At 42.9% G+C, this 20,759-nt stretch overlaps 1 pseudogene; it reads left to right on the forward strand.

Moving 5' to 3' along the window:
• The first annotated feature begins 2,334 nt into the window (after positions 1-2,334).
• LOC145341121 (eukaryotic translation initiation factor 3 subunit K pseudogene) overlaps positions 2,335-20,759 on the forward strand; it is a 48,971-nt pseudogene continuing 30,546 nt past the window's right edge.

The raw sequence follows: 20,759 nt of genomic DNA on the forward strand, positions 1-20,759 counted from the left end.
TTCTATGAGTCAATAGATTAATAGCTGATATGCTCCTTCAACTCAGCTTTCCCTTAGTATCCAAAAATGTAAGGCACCCTTGAATATTCTCAATGACCGAGTATTCATAGCTCTCTAGAGAAGTCCAAATATCCACAATCTTTGAGCGAACACATGTCTGCTGACCCCAGTCCTAAATGGCTGACCTCTTATTCTGGCCTGTGTCCCAGAATCTCCACACAGGACACATGCAACATTCATTCTGACAAGCTCTCCAAGAATTTTTTTTTTAATTTTTACTTAATTTCACCTCTCATTCTTTTGATATTCTTAGGAATAAAGGCCAAGTTTACTCGTTCTCTTCTCATTGATCAATTCTCTCACCGCAGTAATCAGTCTAATAACCCTTTAATTTTCCTCCTCCCTTGCTATGGCCATCACACTGCACACAGCACTCCAGGTGTCACCTCATCATGGTACTATGTAATTTCAGTAAAACTCCTTTACTCAATCCTCCAATCCCTTTGTAGCAAAAATAACAATATATGGTTTCCTAATTGTTTGCTATGCTCCCACGTTAGCTTTGTGATTCAAGTACGAGGATATCCAAATCCCTCGGAACACCAACATTTCTGTTTAAATGTCACCATTTTAAAAACTGACTTTCAATTTTTCCTTCCAAGGTGAATTACTTCACATTTCTTCGTCATCTGCCATCTTCATGTTCACTCGCTAAACCTGTGTATATCCCATGGCAGTAAAAGCAGAAAATGCTGGAAATACTCAGCAAGTCTGTGGAGAGAGTAAGTGAATTTTATTTCAGCCTCCCATCCATTGAACCTGTCTACACTTCCTGCTGCCTCAACAAAGCAGCCAGAATAATTAAGGATCCCATACACCCCGGACATTCTCTCTTTCATCTTCTGTCAGGAAAAAGATACAAAAGTCTGAGGTCACGTACCAACAGACTGAAGAACAGCTTCTTCCCTGGTGCCACCAGACTTTTGAATGGACCTACCTCGCATTAAGTTGAGCTTTCTTTACACCCTAGCTATGATTGTAACACTACATTCTGCATTTTGTCATGTCCTTCTTTATGAACAGTATGCTTTGTATAGCGCACAAGAAACAATGTTTTTCACTGTATGCTAATACATGTGATAATAATAAACCAAAGCAAACCAAAAATAATTAACCATTTTCCAGACAGCTGAACATGGTGGAGGTAGAATCAATGACTTTTCCGGAGGAGTCATCACCAATTTGGTGCAAAATGTTTGGCTTCCCCAAACCTGTGATATACCAGCATGGGTGTGGAGCTAACAAAAGAATGATACTGATTCAAAATGAAGCTAAACCGAGAGTGGTGAACCTCACCCAAATATATTTTAAAGTTTATTTATTAGTATCACTAATTATTAGTAGACTTATATTAACACTGGAATGACGTTACTTTGGGGCTACACTCCAGTACCTGTTCGGGTTCATTGAGGGAGAATTTAGCATGGCCAAGCACCTAACCAGCACATCTTTCAGACTGTGGGAGGAAACCCATGCAGACACGGGGAGAATGTGCAAACCCCATGCAGAAGTGACCCAAGCCGGGAATTGAACCCACGTTCCTGATGCTGTGAGGCAGCTAACCACTATGCAGAATGTATTGAGGAGGTGTATGGGTCTGATAGTTAATGCCATCTCCAAATGCAAGAGATTGATCATAGTGGGAGACTTTGATGCAGAAATGGAGAGTGAGGAAACTCAGTGGAAAATTCAGCTTGGCTAAAGGAAATGCTAGAGAGGACAATCTGGTGGATTTGATGACTGACAACTGTTGCTGGGAACACATGCTTTTCATAGAATCATAGAATCCCTACAATACAGAAGAAGGCCATTCGGCCCATCGAGTATGCACCAACCACCCATGCCCTATTCCCTTGACCACACACATTTACCCTGCTAAGCTCCCTGACACTAGGATCAATTTAGCATGGCCAATCAACCTAACCCGCACATCTTTGGATTGTGGGAAGAAACTGGAGCACCTGGAGGAAACCCATGCAGACACGGGGTAAAAGGGCAAACTCCACACATACAGTGACCCGAGGGTGGAATTGAACCTGAGTCCCTGGCACTGTGAGGCAGCAATGCTAACCACTGTACCACCATATCATGAAAAAGCACTCTGTTAGTTGATAGGGCCCAATGGACAGCACATAAACATGATTGGTTGTATTTTGATGACAACAAGAGGAATGTATTGATTCCAGAGTCCTTGCTAGGGCAGATTGTCAATCTGACCATCAGTTTGTCTGTGCCAAGGTTATGGGCATCTGATAGAGACAGAAACGCTCCCAGATGGCAGGTAGATTGTTTAGAAAAGAACTCCATTATATTTGAACACGTCTAACAGTGGGATATGGTTTCAAACAGAGAAACAAAACCATTTTTTTCTCTGCTATAAAAACTGCATTGAATGAAGAGTGCCCAAAACCTGAGGCTGGCAGGAAGCCGTGGCTAACAGCTAGCTTTCTGAAGCTGGGTCAATGAGAAAGCAGATAGACCATCAAGGAATGGATTGCAACAGTCTCTGCAGGAAAGTGTAAGATGTTTGCAGAGCAGCCAGAATTGAAAGGCCCAGTCAGCAGGAGCTACAGGTTACAAAAGTCAGCCTGAGGAAGTGTATAAGTTTGTCACACACTTTTTCTCTGCTGGATAAAGTTAACAGCTGGCATTGCTGTGAAAGGGGCGGGTGGGAATATCCTCAACGAACTCAGTAAGGTAAAGGAACAGTGACAGCAGTACTGCGCCCAGCTCTATGCTCCAGATCTGAATGCAGGAAGTACACAACCTCTAAGATAGGAGGAGTTGGAGCCAGAAATGCTGGTTAGTGAGGTTGAATGTGAAATTAAGACGCTGGTGGAGAACAAAATAAAAGGCTTCGAAGCTCTGAAGGTCAGAGGGGTAGCTGCAGCAAAAGCCATTTTAAAAAAATTGACCTAGTAAGGAGAAGTGGCATTTGGCCAGATGATTGACTGGTTTCAGAGTTGATGACATTCTCAAAAATTCACGACACCCGAGACTGCTCAAAGCAGAGAAAAATTAGTTTGTATAAGCCATGCTTCATAAACACTCCTAGAAATTAACTGACAAGGGCTGTCATACTTGACCACAACAGAAATGAGTAAGGTTTCACACAAGAACACAATATAAGCCTGCCCCACCCACCATTCAATATGATCATGGCTGATCTATGCCAGTCTCACTCCTCTCCTGCACCATTTCCCCATAGGGCTTTATTTCACAATCCATCAAATACTTATCCACCTCCACTTTAAACATTTCTAATGATCCAGCCTCCAGCATTCTTTGGGGTAAAGAATTCCAGAGATTCATCACCCTCTGTGAGAAGAAATTTCTATGCATCTCAGTTTTAAATAACTGACCCTTTATCTTGTCGCTGTGTCCCCTTGTTCAAGACTCTCCAACTAGTGAAAACATCTCATAATCTACCCTGTCAAGCCCCTTCAGAATCTTATGTTTGAATAAGATCACCCCTCACTGTTCTAAACTCCAAGGGATACAGAACCAGACTATTTTGTCTCTCTTGATAGGACAATCCTGTCATTCCAGCCTGGTGAATCTCCTTTGGACTGGCTCCTATGTTGTTATATTCTTTTTAGGCAAAGGGACCATCGGCAAAGGGACATCAGAAGACATGTTCGTGCTCTGCAACATTATTGAGAAGTATGTCAAAAAGCAAAATGACAAGCCATTATGGGTACTCTTTGTAGACTACTCCAAGGCCTTTGACTCAGTGTTCCATGTGGAGCTGAGTGGCTTTGGAGTAGTATATCATTTCATCCGCTCATCCAGAAGCTTTATCAATAGGCAAAAGGTATGGTATGTGAACTTAGGGACAAGACAAAGCTCTTCAATTTGGCAAAGGAGTCAGGCAAGGAGGTCTGCTTTCATCACGTTTTTAATAGCATAGGAGAAGCAGTTATGAGAGAAGCCAGCTCTACTGTAGCAGAACATTTTGGGGCCAGTATTGATAGGCACAACATCTAAAACATAAGATAAACTGATGACACTCTCCTAATGGCCAAACTATCCGTGATGACTGAAGACCTGAGAAAGCCAAGTTTAAAGTTTGGGTTGAGATTCAACAAGACGTACTCGATGCTGTCTTACAAAGATTTTGCAGATCAAGTGGGAGGACCAAAGAACAAGCATGAGTGTCTGCCAACGTGCAGATACACTAAGTAAAGAGGCTGTGATAATTTCACATCAGCTGAGATGAATGGTACCTGTTACTAGAAGGCCTCACTGAAGATTGCCCGATCAGATGCTCTACTTAGAGCTAGGCCAGGGACCAAAGGAAACATTTCATAGGTAATCTTAAACGTTTGCAGATTCCGATTGTGACCAAAATGGCGTTCATCATCAAAAATGTGTCAAGTTGACAAGAGCCACCACTAAGTATGGAGGGCAGGATAGAGAGGGCAGCTGTTGGAGCCAACAGCCTACCATCACCTCGCTGTGGGATTGACTGGATGGTGAAGGTAAGGCTATCTATGAATTTACGAACATACAAATTAAGAGCAAGAGTAGGCTCAGCCCCTTGAACCTGCTGCACCATTCAATAAGATCACAGCTGATCTGATTGGAACTTTAACCTCACTTTCCTGCCTACCCAGGGTTTGGTTTAGGTTAGAGTGTCGTTGTTTTTTAACTGGTCGGCGCAACATCGTGGGCCGAAGGGCCTGTTCTGCGCTGTAATGTTCTATGTTCTATGTTCTACCCCAACAATCCTTCACCCATTGTTAATTAAGAATTTATCTAGCTCTTCCTTAAAGACATTTAAAGGCTCTGCTTCTACTGTCTTTCGAGGAAGACAGTTCCAGAGACACAGGACCCTCAAAGAAAATATTTCTCCTCACCTTGGTCTTAAATGAGCGACCCTTTACTGGCCGACAAGAGCAAACGTCGTCTTCACAGCCACCCTGTCAATCCGTCAGGATCTTAAAGGTTTCGGTCAAGTCACCTCTTACTCTTCTAAACTCTAGTGGATATAAACCTAACCCATAGCTAACACAGTCATCTCACTTCAACCCAAACTCAGCCATCTGCAAGAACGAAAGATTCTCCATGTGAAAGATTGCTGATGGTGATAATTTCCATCATTTTCAGGTTATTTCAGATTTCCTACATGTGTTATATACCCCTTTGCAGTGTTGATTCATCCTCTTCACTGCTTTCTCTACCACCCAATCTTATATCATTAGCAAACTTTATACTTGATAAACTGGAAAGAGTGCAAAGAAGATTTACGAGGATGTCACCAAGACTAGTGGCCCTTGAATTATAAGGAGCAGCTGGCTATGCTAGGGCTTTATTCCTTGGAACATAGGAGAGTGAGGGGTGACCTTATTGAGGTGTATAAAACCATGAGGGGCATAGATAGGAAAAGCAAACCTAATCTTTTTCCCAGGGTAGAGGAATTGAAAACTAGAAGGCATAGGTTTAAGGTGAGAGGTGAAAGATTTAAAAGGGACCTGAGGGGCAACATCTTCCTGCACAGGGTAGTGCATACATGGAATGACTGCCAGAAAAAGTGGTTGAGGCAGGTACAGTAGCAACATTTAATAAGCATTTGGATAAGTATGTGGATGGGAAAGGATTAAAGGGGTATGGGCCAAATGTGGGAAATTGGGACTAGCTGGGAGGGCACCATGATCAGCATGGACTGACTGGGCCGAAGGGGCTGTTTCCGTGCTACATTGCTGAATGACTCTATGACTTGGTCCTCTCTAAATCATTAATATCGATTGTAAATAGCTGAGATCCAAGCACAGGTCCTGCAGTATCCTACCAGTTAAAGTCTGCTCACCCAAAATTAGCCTGTTTATGCCTACTGTGTAAATATATCACCCTAACATTATGAGTCCTAATTTTGAGCAGTAACCTTTTCCTAATCAGATTATAATTTTTCAAGTTCCCTGTTACGAAATCCCTAATAATAGACGCTAGTAGTTTTCGTACTCATATTCCATTTTCTTGCTTTTTCTTTCCTTGAATGGCAGGGTGTTTTCTATCTCCCAATCCACAATCTATGGAATTCTGGAAGCTCAAAGCCAAAGTATCCTGTGGCCAGAATTTCCATACTGTACAGGCCGGCAGGATCTTCTGGTCCCTCTGGCACCCACCCCCACCCCCCATTATCTCCCCCCACTCCCCCCATGGGCATTAGGCCCCATGAGATATTAGTTTATCTTATTCTTTCACTGGATGTGGGTACTGTTGGCTAGGCTAGCATTTATCATCCATCCTGAAATGTTCTTGAGAAGGTAGTGATGAATTGCCTTCTTGAACTACTGTAGTCCATGGAGGTACAGCCACAGTGCTGTTAGGGAGGAAGTGCCAGGATTTTAGCCCCATTAGTTTCTGCAGTACTTATTCTTTACCAGTACTTAGTTTCTTTCTTAAGTTCCTCATTTTCACTTGACCCACAGTTCCCCCTTATTTCCGGAATATTTTGGTGTGAGAGAATTTGCCAATCTGTGTGCCATTTCCTCTTTCTCCATTCTAATTTCCCCTGTCTCTGCCCGGAAGGGAACCATGCTTATTTTTGCTAATTTCTTACTTTTTGCATTCCTAATAGAAAGTTGAGCGATAGAATAGCAATAAATAGAATCAGGGAGAGCACAATGATCTTCAGCAGAAGGCAGATGGGCTTCAGGTTATTTTCTGAAAATATACAGTGCATCCTGTAGTTAACTACTTCTTTCCATTATTTTTATCAGTTTATTTCATTTTGTGCAAATGATGATGTTTTTTCTACTTTGAAATATTTGAATAAAAGCAATTACTTCTTTAAATTTGTGCTTGGTATTGCAGATCAGTATTTAGATCATAGTATAGGCAAAGGTTGTACTTTGGGTATTATGATGACTAAAGTTTGGCCATCAATTAGATTTCTGGATTTCCCCATCAATGAAAAGTCCAATTTTGTACAAAAAGTGGCAGGTTCCAGGTTCACTTCCAAGTCGATGCTGATTTAGACAATCTCAACAATGGTGGTGCTGTAGATAGTTTTACTGAGGCTGGGAGAGTATGTTGAATAAATCAGCCAATGTTATTTCCCGTAATCACCATGCAAGAGAATATTAGATTAAGTGGCCAGAAGCCATGATTCACTCCATGCTATGATTAAATAGTCTGCTGAAGTTCACCGTCAAGCTCACCCAAGGACAAACACTTGGATAAGCTATCGGAAGGCAGTCTGCACCAGTGGAGTTGTGTAATACTGCAGTCTGGTTCATTGCATTCAGCAAGTAGATAGAAGACTGGGGTAAGGGTGAAAGAAACTGCTTCCAGGACTTAACTAAAGGCACTCTCATATCTGTTAATGTGTTTCTAAGGCTAGAGACTAAAGTGACAAATTGGTAGAGCTTTGATTCTTGCTATAGTATAAAATGTAATATAATACAAATGCTGGAAATGCATGCAGCAACTGAAAGGGGGAATAATTTGATATTTTGGATTTTACCTTTCAGAACAATTAAATGGAATTAAAGATATATGGGAATGGAGACAATGAAATTTAAAGATCTGATTGATGCTGTGTCTGTGCTCATACTCTGCACTAGATCTGATGAAGTTGTTTTAACAGTGCACCAGTGAGACTCTGGGTTAGGCTGCCTATCAGCCTGATTTGAGTTGGTATGTGGCGCCTTCACTGAAAGAAAGAGGAAGGAGAGAGGAAGGTCTTTTGAACGAGGGGAATTCTAATCCTCAAAAAGAGAAAAATGAGGATCTAGCAAAATGAAAAGCCACAGCAATAGATAAATGAGAAAGGATATGGTTAGAAATCACATTTGTCAAGGGGAGAGCTGAAGTGTGGGGCAGATTTTCTGATCCTGCGCAATTCTCAGATGTAGCTGCTAGACAGGGCTGGAAAATGTTGCAGAATTGCTTGAAAATCGCAATGGATGATAAGGGAGGAGGGATGGTCTTTAGACTGAACTTGTCCCGCTCAGCAACATGTGTGTTTGGAACTGAGGAAGTGTTCAAAGCTCTTTGTGGCTTGTCACAGTAGTAAAATGGCCCAAGGGAAAAAACAGATATTGTAAGTCCAGACAAACACAAAGAGTGAATTTACTAATTTCATATTGAGTGAGAAATATTATCTGCAAGGAACTTCATGTTTACAGTCCATTGCTGGAACTGGGTGTTCAATAGTTAACCTATGCTTTATCGCCACTGTGAATGAGCAAGAGTTCATTGGAGGACACCATCTGCAGGAACTGCCCTAGAATCTTGCACATCTGTTTCCCAATTGTTCCAATCGCAAAGAAGTGCCTCATAATTATTTAAAAAAGAATTGAGCATTTATCCTGTAATTTTTTAGTAGCTTGCTTATTTTGTACTAATTTTGTTTCTTTTTTTGCATAAAATACAGCAAGCTTGCCAATATGGTTCACTATCAAACACACAAGATGAATGTTAAGAGGCAGTTCTCTGATATGAGAAAGTTCAATTAAAGGTCCCCATCCCTGCCAGTGAGGCCCTTGAGCATGTTGTTATGCACTAGCGTGGTGCCCACACCAAATAGAACTACAGTGGTTCAAGAGGAAACCACATCATCATCTCAAGAGAATTAGAGATGGGCAATAAATGCAGCCCTGATAGTAATGTCCACATCCTGAGAATGATTAAAAATAGTTTTTCTAATGTATTGCTAGCATGTGGTGTTCTTTTCATCTAAATCAGCATCTTAACTATGGGGAATATCATAGTAAGACAGCCAAAGCCACATATGTTTTGTAAGTAGATTTAGCAACAAAGAAACCGAGAAACTGAGCTATATTCCTGAAAGGCTTCCAAAGACAACAGTTGTTTTATCTGTATGAGTATTAATCTACACTTCACATTCAGTACTTTCACCCACTGTGTTATTGACAATTACTGAAGGCCAAGACTGATGCTTCAGTGCTTTTTTTTCACTAAGTTGTCAAGTAAATAAGCCATCTCTATTGTTCTGGAAGAGATGATTTCTGTTTTAAGAGAGAACCATAGCTTTTTGTTCTTTAAACATTGTTGGCCTGCAGGAAGCCATTTTTCCTTGTCAGCCACCACTGAGTATGTAAGCTCTCCAGTACAGATCAGCAAAGCATTTCTCCTTGGCTGCCTGTATGAATTTACACCAGCCAAAAATAAAACCTTGAGCTGTGACTTTAAAACAGCAGTGCTTGAGCAAAAACCAACACAGTCAGTACAAATAAGACATGTGGAGCGGCTTAGTATTGTAAATCCATAAGGTTAATATACTTTAAGTTATAAGATTGGAAGAGTTCAAGCTAATTTTGGGAGACATGGGCACAAAGCTGGCAGGCAATAACTAATCTGGGAACCTTGGAGAGGAAAAAGAGTCTGAGGTTGGGAATGTAGTTGAGGAGGAAATAAAAAATAAAATACTGCAAGATGCTGGAAATCTGAAACAAAAGCAGCAAATGATGAAAGCACTCAATGTGTCAGGCAGCTGAATCATTAAGCTTGTGTATTCAGCCCACACATGCTGTTTGCAGGATCTAGTGAGCTTACAGAATGTTGTATCATGTGGTCAGTGGGGATGGTGGACAGGCTGAGGTGATAAAGATGGGCAATTTTGTAGGAGAGATGGGTAGTGCCTCAGGAAAGGGAGCCATTGACAATGTCAGCCAACACAGCAATTGGATTTGGAGACCCAGTTAATGGGGGAAAAGAGGAAGGGTGGGGGTAGGGGAATGGATGCAGGAAGTGGATGTCCAAAATGGGCTTGGAGATGATAGGTAGCTTCAAAAATGCAGGCATCTTGGGCCACTGTGGGCATTAGGACAGGAAGCGGTTACATAGATGACTTTGTGGTTGTGTTTTGAAGTGATGATGAAAGAGGAGGTTAAAGGAGGTAGTTGATCAGGCAGGAAAGGAGCCGAGGTACTTTTTTGGCCTTTGAGGACGAACCTACATGATTTTAAAGTATTACCTTATGTGGCCAAGCCAGAGTTTATCTTCTGTTTAAATAACTTCTTGAAATGTTTAAATATTGGTAAAAGTAATCTCTCCCAATTGCAAAGATATTTTTATATCCTTAATCCAAAATGTTTTTTCTAAGCATGTGTACATGGAAAAGCGCATGCTTAAAAATAATGCTGATCAAATCTGCATAGTGATAACAAATTGACATAGTGCACACTACAGCCATGATCACAAAATCAACAGCAGTTTTATGTTATTTGAAATGTTTACACTAGTCACCCATTAAAGTAAATTACCTTGTAGAGACATTTCAGGCTGTTGACAAAACAGCATTTGACCTCCAGTAAATGCAGTTGACACCATTAACACAGTAAGTACTTTGCAACCAAATTGAAGGTCATAACTAGATGTAATTGGAGTAATTGGTTTGTAAAATATGAGCCAAGCAAGGAGGCATACCTTTGAGGAACTCAAAGACCTAATATTTAAACAACAATTAAAATCATTGCCACATAGCTGTAGAAGTGATTATAAAGGATAATCTAGTGGTTGTAAGCTCAATAACCTCACTGATTCCTTTTGTATCTGACGTGGAAGGGGAATTTTAGGCAATACTCCTCCCACCCATTTCCTGACAGGAGTCAGGTTTTTCAGCTTCCTGAAGTGAGCAGACCCATGAGATACCCTCAAAATGGAGCTTGTACCTGCCTGCTACACACAAATCAGCTGTCTCCCATTTGCCCTAGAACTGAGGCGGGGTTAAGTGCTGATATAACTGTTAGGATTGCAGTCCATGGATTTGTAAGGCTATTATTTCTACCTTTCCTAATTTAGTTCAAATACATTGTTTATTTATTATCAATTTTACTTTTTGCTTTAGTTTCAACTATTATGCTTTCTTATTTTCTTGCCTCTATGTTACTTGATTTCAAATCACAATCTGATTCTAAAAATGAGACCTTTATCTAGATGATTTAGTCAATTGCTGAAAAATGCTTCCAAAAGTTAGCTTTCTAGCTGTCTGAGTTATGTTTGGCTAATTGTGCCCAACACATTACGCACTGGTATTGAATTTACACCATGTTGAGATGAAACAGATCCTATCTTAAGAAATAATATTTTGCTATGTTTCCACATAGTGACATTCAGCCAGGAAATGGGCATGGCTCTCAATGTATTTATCACTAACCACAAAATGAAAAATATCTGAAAGCATAGATGAATCATGCCTGTTTTATTCTCTTAAACTGAAATACAAAACATACATGCATCTGCACACAGATGCACACACACAGTTCATATGTTTAAGAAGCTGGACCTATTTACTGCAGAGAGATGTATGGATCATCTGATCTTTTCTATCCATAATGTTTTGTATATTTGAGATAATGTGGAATAATTTAATCAATTTACATGGATTACTTTGAAGGTCAGCAGGATGCAGTGTTTGCAGAGAAAAAAACAAGGTGCACAGAGAGCTGCAGAGACAAACAGTATTTGAATAAAGAGTAGTTCAGAATTAGATGGGATCAAATGGGAAAATGCAAGTCAGCATTGGAAGAGCCTGGAGTGCATGTGCATGATTATGGCTAATGAAGTTGATAAGCTGGATGCTCAAATGGCTGCATAAGATTTTGAAAGAGCAGCAATAATGGAAACTTGGAATGAAGACAGGACCGGGAACATAATGGACATGATTCTCCCAAAAATGCTGAATTGGCGGGAAAATTGTTCTAGATCCCACTGTTTTGTCAGTTCAACTTGTCACCTGAACCTCTGCACTCTGTGCACTGCAGAGGACCCAGTTGTGCATCTCATTAAAAACCAGGTGGGTGCGGTGCCTCTTCATGCTGGAGTCTGACAGTTCTGGAACTCTGTGCTTGTGCAGTGGCCTCGATCTGTCAGACACCCCGTTTGCCGGCCAGCTCGATCGCTGGGACCCCCCTGGTACCACCCTTCCAGCCCCTTCCACAGTCTGATCACCGCCTCCCAAATTAATTCCCAGGCCAGTTCTCATTCCTCTTGCCCCAGAGCACCCCGATGTCCAGCCCAAACCCCCAGAGCAGTGGTGATCCCCCCTATCCCACCTCACCCTGGCAGACCCCCCTCCCCTGCTGGCGCCCCCCCCGGGCTCAGAAAACCCCCCACCTCCACCTGGGAGGCAGGCAACCCCCTCGGCAGACTACACCACCCCCGCCCGCCCCAATTGCTGCCCTTCCTCCCTCCCAGACCGATCCCCATGCAGAGTAACAAAGGGACTTCCCATCTCCACCGATTGCCCCTAGGCCTTGCCCACAATAGGCCCCACCCACATGGCACTCCCCGATGCCCAATAGGCAGTGCCAAGGTGTCCCCAGGCATGGGCACTTTGTCCCTTGGGCAGTGCTGGCAGCATAGGCTGTCGCTGCCAGGGTGCCCATGCCCAGGGGGTACCATCCCCTGCTGCCTGACACCCTGGGGACTCCGATGTCCCCCTTTCATTCCAATGGAGTCTCCTTCTAGTTCCCCAAACGTGGGGGGTCTCTAAACCCCGCTGGAATGAAGTAATCCTGGTGGGATGGGAGATCCAATCGGGATCTGAAAGGTCCCGATAATTAACTAATCAATATATTTCAATTACATGCAAAAAAGATTTAAATAACTTATAGAACATAGAACACTCCAGCACAAACAGGCCCTTCGGCCCACAAGTTGTGCCAATCATATCCCTACCCACCAGGCCTATCTATAACTCTCAATCCCATTAAATCCCATGTACTCATCCAGAAGTCTCTTAAAAGACCCCAGCGAGTTCGCCTCTACCACCATCGACAGCAACCAATTCCACTCACTCACCAGCCTCTGAGTGAAAAACTTACCCCTGACATCTCCTCTGTACCTGCTCCCCAGCACCTTAAACCTGTGTCCTTTCGTAGCTTATCTGCCTTCCCGCCAGTTCCAGCATGGCCTGACCAGCGAATGTTCACCGGCTCCCTGTTCAAGGCCAGCGATGCACGTCTCCCACCGTGACCCGACAGAAAAGTTGCGGGTCGCGATGGGAGAATTGCCACCAATATTTCTGGCTACAAGGGTGGAGAAATTTATTTGTGGTGCTACACAGACTTAGTCAATTCCTGCTGGGAGGGGCTGGAATAGGTTGCTATCTGTATGGCTCACACACTGTACTTCAATGAAGAGTGCTGTGTTGGCCTTGCAGCTAGCAGCCCACGATACTGTCTGACCTCAGGGAATCAACACAAGCCTGTATATTACTGCAGTAAGAAATTGTGGAGACGGGTGCACTGGTTCAAGTTCTAGAAAGAGGTCCCAGAAGGGAGACCCAGCAGATTGAAAGTTAGTAAATGTAATAGGATTCCTAGGATTCCCTGGGAGGCTAGGGAGGAGACTGCAGAGCCTTTGGCTTTGATCTTTATGCCATCATTGGCTACAGGTATAGTGCCAGAAGACTGGAGGATAGCAAATGTTGTCCCCTTGTTCAAGAAGGGGAGTAGAGACCATCTTGGGAATTATAGACCAGTGAGCCTTACTTCCGTTGTGGGCAAAGTTCTGGAAAGAATTATAAGAGATAGGATTTATAATCATCTAGAGAGAAATAATTTGATTAGGGATAGTCAACACGGTTTTGTGAAGGGTAGGTCATGCCTCACAAACCTATCAAGTTCTTTGAGAAGGTGACCAAAGAGGTGGATAAGGGTAAAGCAGTTGACGTGGTGTATATGGATTTTAGCAAAGCGTTTGATAAGGTTCCCCATGGTAAGCTACTGCGGAAAATACAGATGCATGGGATTGAGGGTGATTTAGCGGTTTGGATCAGGAATTGGCTAGCTGATAGAAGACAGAGGGTGGTGGTTCATGGGAAATATTCAACCTGGAGTTCAGTTACTAGTGGTGTACCTCAAGGATCTGTTTTGGGGCCACTGCTGTTTGTCATTTTTATAAATGACCTAGATGAGGGTGTAGAAGGATGGGATAGTAAATTTGCAGATGACACAAAAGTCGGAGTAGTTGTAGACAGTGAGGATGGATGTTACAGTTTGCAGAGGGACATAGGTAAGCTGCAGAGCTGGGCTGAGAGGTGGCAGATGGAGTTTAATGCAGAAAAGTGTGAGGTGATTCACTTTGGAAAGAGTAACAGGATTACAGAATATAGGGCTAATGGAAGGACTCTTGGTAGTGTCGATGAGCAGAGACATCTCTGTGTACATGTGCATAGCTCCCTGAAAGTTGGCACCCAGGTTGATAAGGTTGTTAAGAAGTCATACAGTGTGTTAGCTTTTATTGGTAGAGGGATTGAATTTCGGAGCCGTGAGATCATGTTGCAACTGTACAAAACTCTGGTATGGTCGCACTTGGAGTATTGCGTACAGTTCTGGTCGCCACATTATAAGAAAGATGTGGAAGCATTGGAAAGGGTGCAGAAGAGGTTTACCAGGATGTTGCCTGGTATGGTGGGAAGGTCTTATGAGGAAAGGCAGAGGGACTTGAGGTTGTTTTTGTTAGAGAGAAGAAGGTTAAGAGGTGACCTAATTGGGGCATACAAGATGATCAGAGGATTAGATAAGGTGGACAGTGAGAGCCTTTTTCCTCGGTTGGTGATGGCTAACACAAGGGGACATAGCTTTAAATTCAGGGGTGATAATTATAGAACGGATGTCAGAGGTAGGTTCTTTACTCAGAGGGTAGGAAGGGTGTGGAATGCCCTGCCTGCAGCAGTTGTGGACTCGCCAACTTTAAGGGCGTTCAAATGGTCATTGGATAGGCATACGGATAATATTGGAATAGTTTAGGTTAGAGGGTCATTAGATTGGTTCCACTGGTCGGTGCAACTTTGAGGGCTGAAGGGCCTGTACTGCACTGTAACGTTCTATGTTCTAATACTGTTCAATTCAAGAAAGAAGGGAGAGAGTACAGGTAAGATCAGGCTGATGACATTAGTCATCAAGAAAATGTTGGAATATATTAAGAAATCTTACTGATGTGTTTGGAAAATTATAGTATGATCAGCAGAGTCAAGTTGGTTTTCCAAAAGTGAAATATCTTTTAACAAATTTATTCGAGTTTTTTGAGGTTGCGACTCAGAGGATAGATAAACGTGAACTAGTAGATGTAGTATACTTGGGATTGTCAAAAGGCATTCAATAAGGTTCCAAACAGAAAGTTAATATGCAAGATAAAGGCTTATAAAGTTGAGAGTAATATAGAAGTGTTTATAATCCATTTGAAGGACCGAACTGAAAATTATATTTCCTGGTTCACTTCATTTTTAAATCAAGATTCCAACAGTGTCCATTTACAAAAAGAATTCACATATAACTTTTCTTTAAGAAATTGTGTGGAAAGAAAGTATATGGAAATGAAAAAAAAGAGTTAGCTACCATCTGTGTGTGTGTGTGTGTGTGTGTGTGTGGTCCTGGGAATGGAATGCTGTGTAATTGTTAAAAGATCCAGTACATCTTTCATTTCTTGTCCAACATTCTAACTTTTCAGTAACAGTCACATATTCCTAAAGGAATATTTTATTTGTCACATGTCCTTGCTAAGATTCATTTATAGTTAACAGAATTTTTTGCTAAAGAGATACTAAAGAACATAAGAACATAAGAAATAGAAGCAGGAGTAGGCCATCTAGCCCTTCGAGCCTGCCCCGCCATTCAATAAGATCATGGTTGATCTGTCGTGGCTCAGTTCCACCTTCCCGCCCTCTCCCCATAACCCTTAATCCCCCCTCTTATCAAAAACCCATCAACCCGCGTCTTAAAAATATTTAGCGAGGCAGCCTCCACCACTTCAATGGGCAGAGAATTCCAGATATTCACCACCCTTTGAGTGAAGAAGTTCCTCCTCAACTCCGTTCTAAACCGTGCCCCCTTTATCTTGAGGCTGTGCCCCCTAGTCCTACTGTCTTTTTTGAGCGGGAAGAGTCTCTCCACCTCTATCCTATCCATCCCATTCATCATCTTATACGTCTCAATGAGATCTCCCCTCATTCTTCCAAACTCCAACGAGTACAAGCCTAGTTTATTCAGCCTCTCCTCATAGCTCAACCCCCTCAACTCCGGTATCAGCCTAGTAAACCTCCTCTGCACTCCCTCCAAGGCCAAAATATCTTTGCGCAGGTGCGGCGCCCAAAACTGCACACAGTACTCCAGCTGCGGCCTCACCAATGCCCTATACAGCCGCAGCAAGACCTCCCTACTTTTATATTCAATCCCCCTCGCTATGAAGGCCAGCATCCCATTCGCCTTCCTGACCACCTGCTGCACCTGCAAGCTGGGTTTTTGCGACTCATGCACAAGGACCCCGAGGTCCCTCTGCACCGTCGCCTGCTGCAGTTTTTCGCCCCGTAAGTAATAGTCCTTCCTACCATTCTTCCTACCAAAGTGGACCACCTCACACTTGCCAACATTAAATTCCATTTGCCATTTCCTGGCCCATTCGCCCAGCCTATCTAGATCCTTCTGCAGACTCTCCACACCCTCCGCACAATTTGCCGTTCCCCCAATCTTGGTGTCATCAGCAAATTTCGACACCCTACACTCGGTTCCCTCCTCCAGATCATCTATATAAATGGTAAATAGCTGAGGCCCCAGCACCAACCCCTGGGGCACTCCACTAGTCACCACCCGCCAATCCAAATAGCACCCGTTGACCCCCACTCTCTGCCTCCTATTTGACAACCAATCCTCTATCCACGCTAACACCCTACCCCCAACTCCATGTCCCTCGACCTTCTGCGATAACCTCTTGTGAGGTACTTTGTCTAACGCCTTCTGAAAATCCAGAAAGACCACATCCACCGGCTCTCCTCTATCCACCGCCCTAGACACATCCTCATAGAACTCCAGTAAATTTGTCAGACACGACTTCCCTTTAATGAAACCGTGCTGCGTCCGCTCTAGCAAGCAATTGCCTTCAAGATGCCTCGCAATTTCCTCCTTAATGACGGATTCTAACATTTTACCTACCACAGACGTTAAACTAACCGGCCTATAATTCCCCGCCTTTTGCCTGGCACCCTTCTTAAACAATTTACTAACTTCATGAAATTTTCTATTTTTTATGGCAAACACAGGGCACAGGTTACACCAATTAAAATGGCACTGTCAAAATCCAAAGTACCCGGATCAGGTTCTTCTGGTCCCGGTGTGATAGGTCCTGCCGTGGCAGATCAATGAACCAACAAACAGTCCATTGACTTCAGCAGCACCAGCAATTCCCACCAGTGTGTGGGACTGCTCTCTGATCTTCCAATTCACCAGGACATTTCTGCAGCTATTGGTCTACTCAACCATACCCTCACCTCCACAAATGATGCCCTCGTCCCATTTCTTTCTCTTGCCACGTCTATTCCCCTGCACACCTCTGCTCCCTTAAGGCCAAGGGATGCAGACTTGAATAGAAATGAAGAACAGTAGGTCTAGCTATTCATTGCCCCATCTGGCCAGACACACAAAGCACTATGGGGCCTTCCTTTTAAAATCCTCAACCATGTTTTCAAATGGTCTCACTCTTTCCTAACTCATGTACTTTCTTCAAACCCCACAACACTTTCAAAATATCAGCACTTCTCTAATTCTGGCATCTTGAGCACCCCAATTTTAATCTATTATTGCCAGTTTTATCTTCATTTCCAACTTCCTAAGATCCGGAATTCCCTCACAGCATTTCTTTACTTTGTTACCTCCTTGCTTTCTTCAAGCCACACCTTAAAACATACCTGTCCAGCAAGCTTTTGTTCATCTGAACTCACATATTCTTATATGGCTCAATGACTTTTTGATAATGCTTCTATGAAGTGGGTTGAGATGATTTGCAAGTTTCAAAATACTTTATAATCTTTAAAAAAAATTAGTCATTCATGAGATATCAGCATTACCTAGTCCATCCCTAATTACCCTTGAGAAGCCATGGGCAAGCTGCCTTCTTGAGCCACTGCCATCCATATGGTGGAGGTACGCCCATAATGCTGATAGGGAGGGAGCTCCAGGATTTCGGCACTGTGACAATGAAGGAACTGCAACCTATTTTCCAGTTAAGATGGTGAGTGTCTTGAAGTGGAACTTTCAAGTGGTGGTGTTCCCATGCATCTGCTGCCCTGTTGTTCCAGGTGGTGTAGGTTGTTGGATTAGAAGGTGCTGTTGATGAAACATTGAAGAGTTGCTGCAGTGAGTCTTGTAGATGTTTAAAAATTTAAAGTTTATCTATTAGTCACAAGTACGCTTACATTAACACTGCAATTAAGTTACTGTGAAAATCCTCGAGTCTCCACACTCCAGCACCTGTTCAGGTACACTGAGGGAGAATTTAGCAAGGCCAATGCACATCTTTTAGACTGTGGGAGGAAACTGAAGCACCTGAAGGAAACCCATGCAGGCATGGGGAGAACATGCAGACTCCACGCAGACAGTGACCCAAGCCAGGAATCGAATCTGCATCCTTGGCACTGTGAGGCAGCAGTGCTAACCACTGTGCCACCATAACGCCACATGGTGCACATGGTACACGTGGCTGCTATTGTGTATCAGTGATGGAATGAGTGAATGTTTGTGGATTATTTGCCAATCAAGTGGGCTCTTTGTCCTGGGTGGTGTCGTTTCTTGAGTGTGGTTGGAGTTGCACTCGTTCAGGCAAGCAAAGAATATTCCATTACGACTCTGACTTGTGCCTGGTAGATGGTGAACAGTCTTTGAGGAGTCAGGAGGTGAATTATCTGCCACAGGATCCCTCGACTCTGACCTGCTCTTCTGGTCCCACCGTTGTCAAGAGATTCCTGCGACAGGGATGGAAGATACCGCTTGCATGAACAACTGGAAAATTCCGGCCAAAGGAAGTTTTATACTCACCCTCAGAGTGGGGAAAGATCTCTTTCAGGTTGACTGAAAAGCTATAGCAGATTCCCTGGTCAGAACTGAACTAAAATACAATTGGAATTCTTTTGAGATAATAACCAAGGTAATAACCTTCCAAACCTAGAACTGTTACCATCTAGAAGGACAAGGGTAGCAGATACCTCTGAACATTAGCACCTGCAACTTTCCCTCCAAATCTGTACTCAATAACACATGGCTCTGGACATAACCTAAATGTTACTATCTGTGAGGCCTAGCTTTTTAATTTCTTTCCTAGCTCCCTAAAATCTGCCCACAGGATTTAATCCCTCTTTTTACCTAGGTTGTTGGTACTGATGTGGACCATAGCCTCTGGCTGTTCAGAATGCTCTGCAGTCGCTCAGTACCATACATGAACCCAACAGCAAATCAGATGCCATCTAACATTCATGACCGCACAGAAATGCCTACCACTTCCCTCAAATATTGATTGCTTTCCAAGTTATTTTTTCCTCTGCCCTTCTGCTCCCATGCAGCTTAGCCACCCACTGTGCTGAGACCTTGGCTCTGTCTGCATTCCCCAGGGGAAACATTATTATAGCTAAAAAGGAACTGCATATTTGTTAGATGACAACATGCACTCAGTGGGTTCCTGCGTGATCTGCTGATCTACTTTGTCCATCTGCTGGACACCCAGTCCCTTTTTGCTTGCACACACTAAGTTGTGGGCCTCTTGTATTATCCAGGTAGTTTGCAGCCTCACAAATGTACTGCAGTTCTGCCAGTTGTTGTTCAAGCTCCAGAACCCAAAGCTCAAACTCATCCAGCTTACAATGCTTCCTGCACATGTAGTTGTCCAGGATACAGGAAGCTTTCTGTACTTCCCACATGGTACAGAATTTGCATTTGATGGTACTGAAGTGCCCTGTCCTGCCACTATATATTAGACAACTAATTGCATTTCTGAGTTTAAAATATTGCCCAAATCAGAGAGAATAAGAGAAAAGGCTAAAGTAATAGCCATTAACCAATCATCCACCAATCAGGGCAGCATGGTGGCATAGTGGTTAGCACTGTTGCCTCACTGTGCCAGGGAGCCGGATTAGATTCCTGGCTTGGGTCACCGTGCGGAGTCTGCACATTCTCCCCGTGTTTTTGTGTGTTTCCTCCGGGTGCTCTGGTTTCTTCCCAGTTTGAAAGACATACTGGTTAGGTACATTGGCTATGCTAAGTTCTCCCTTAGCGTACCCGAACAGGTGCCAGAGTGTGGTGACACGGGGATTTACTCAGTAACTTTATTGCAGTGTTAATGTAAGTCTACTTGTAACACTAATAAATAAACTTAAACTTAAAACTTCACAACACCTGCCATTCTGGGGCATCCCTCCTGACTTTTGTTGTTGCTTTTGCAGGCACTGAATAAATGCTGCTTCATCTGCTCTTGGCCCCTTTGCTCATGTCCTCACTTTGTCTTGGGTCTTCTCTCCTTTATATGATGTGAGTAGCAAGGCCACATGAACTGGCCTTGTTATACATCTAAGCTTTCACTTAAGTTTTTCAAATGCTCCAGAAAGTCAAAAAACATATTCTGACCAACAGATAAATCATCTTTGCAAATTGTTGCTAAACCCAGTGTGAGTACAACAAGATGTTTAATGTTAAACCATGAAAATGTGTGAGTGCTCAATATTTGCACCCACAATATTTCCTCTTCGTTACAGGGTGTAATACAAAGCCTCTTTAGCTGCTTTGACTGGATACAAGGGCAAGAGTATGAGAGATGGCCTACAGCAGACTGTACCCTGTCTGCCGTTTTTAATGGAAGTGTTAATGTGTTTCTTACAAAAGTGACTTTTAAGATTCATTCTCACCACAGCCTAAGCTAATTCCAGGAGAGGGAACTAAGAAGGTAATTTCATGATTTTTTTTGTGATA

Source organism: Carcharhinus amblyrhynchos, chromosome 1 (genome assembly GCF_965287045.1).
Source record: "Carcharhinus amblyrhynchos chromosome 1, sCarAmb.v2.hapA, whole genome shotgun sequence".
Taxonomy (NCBI): domain Eukaryota; kingdom Metazoa; phylum Chordata; class Chondrichthyes; order Carcharhiniformes; family Carcharhinidae; genus Carcharhinus; species Carcharhinus amblyrhynchos.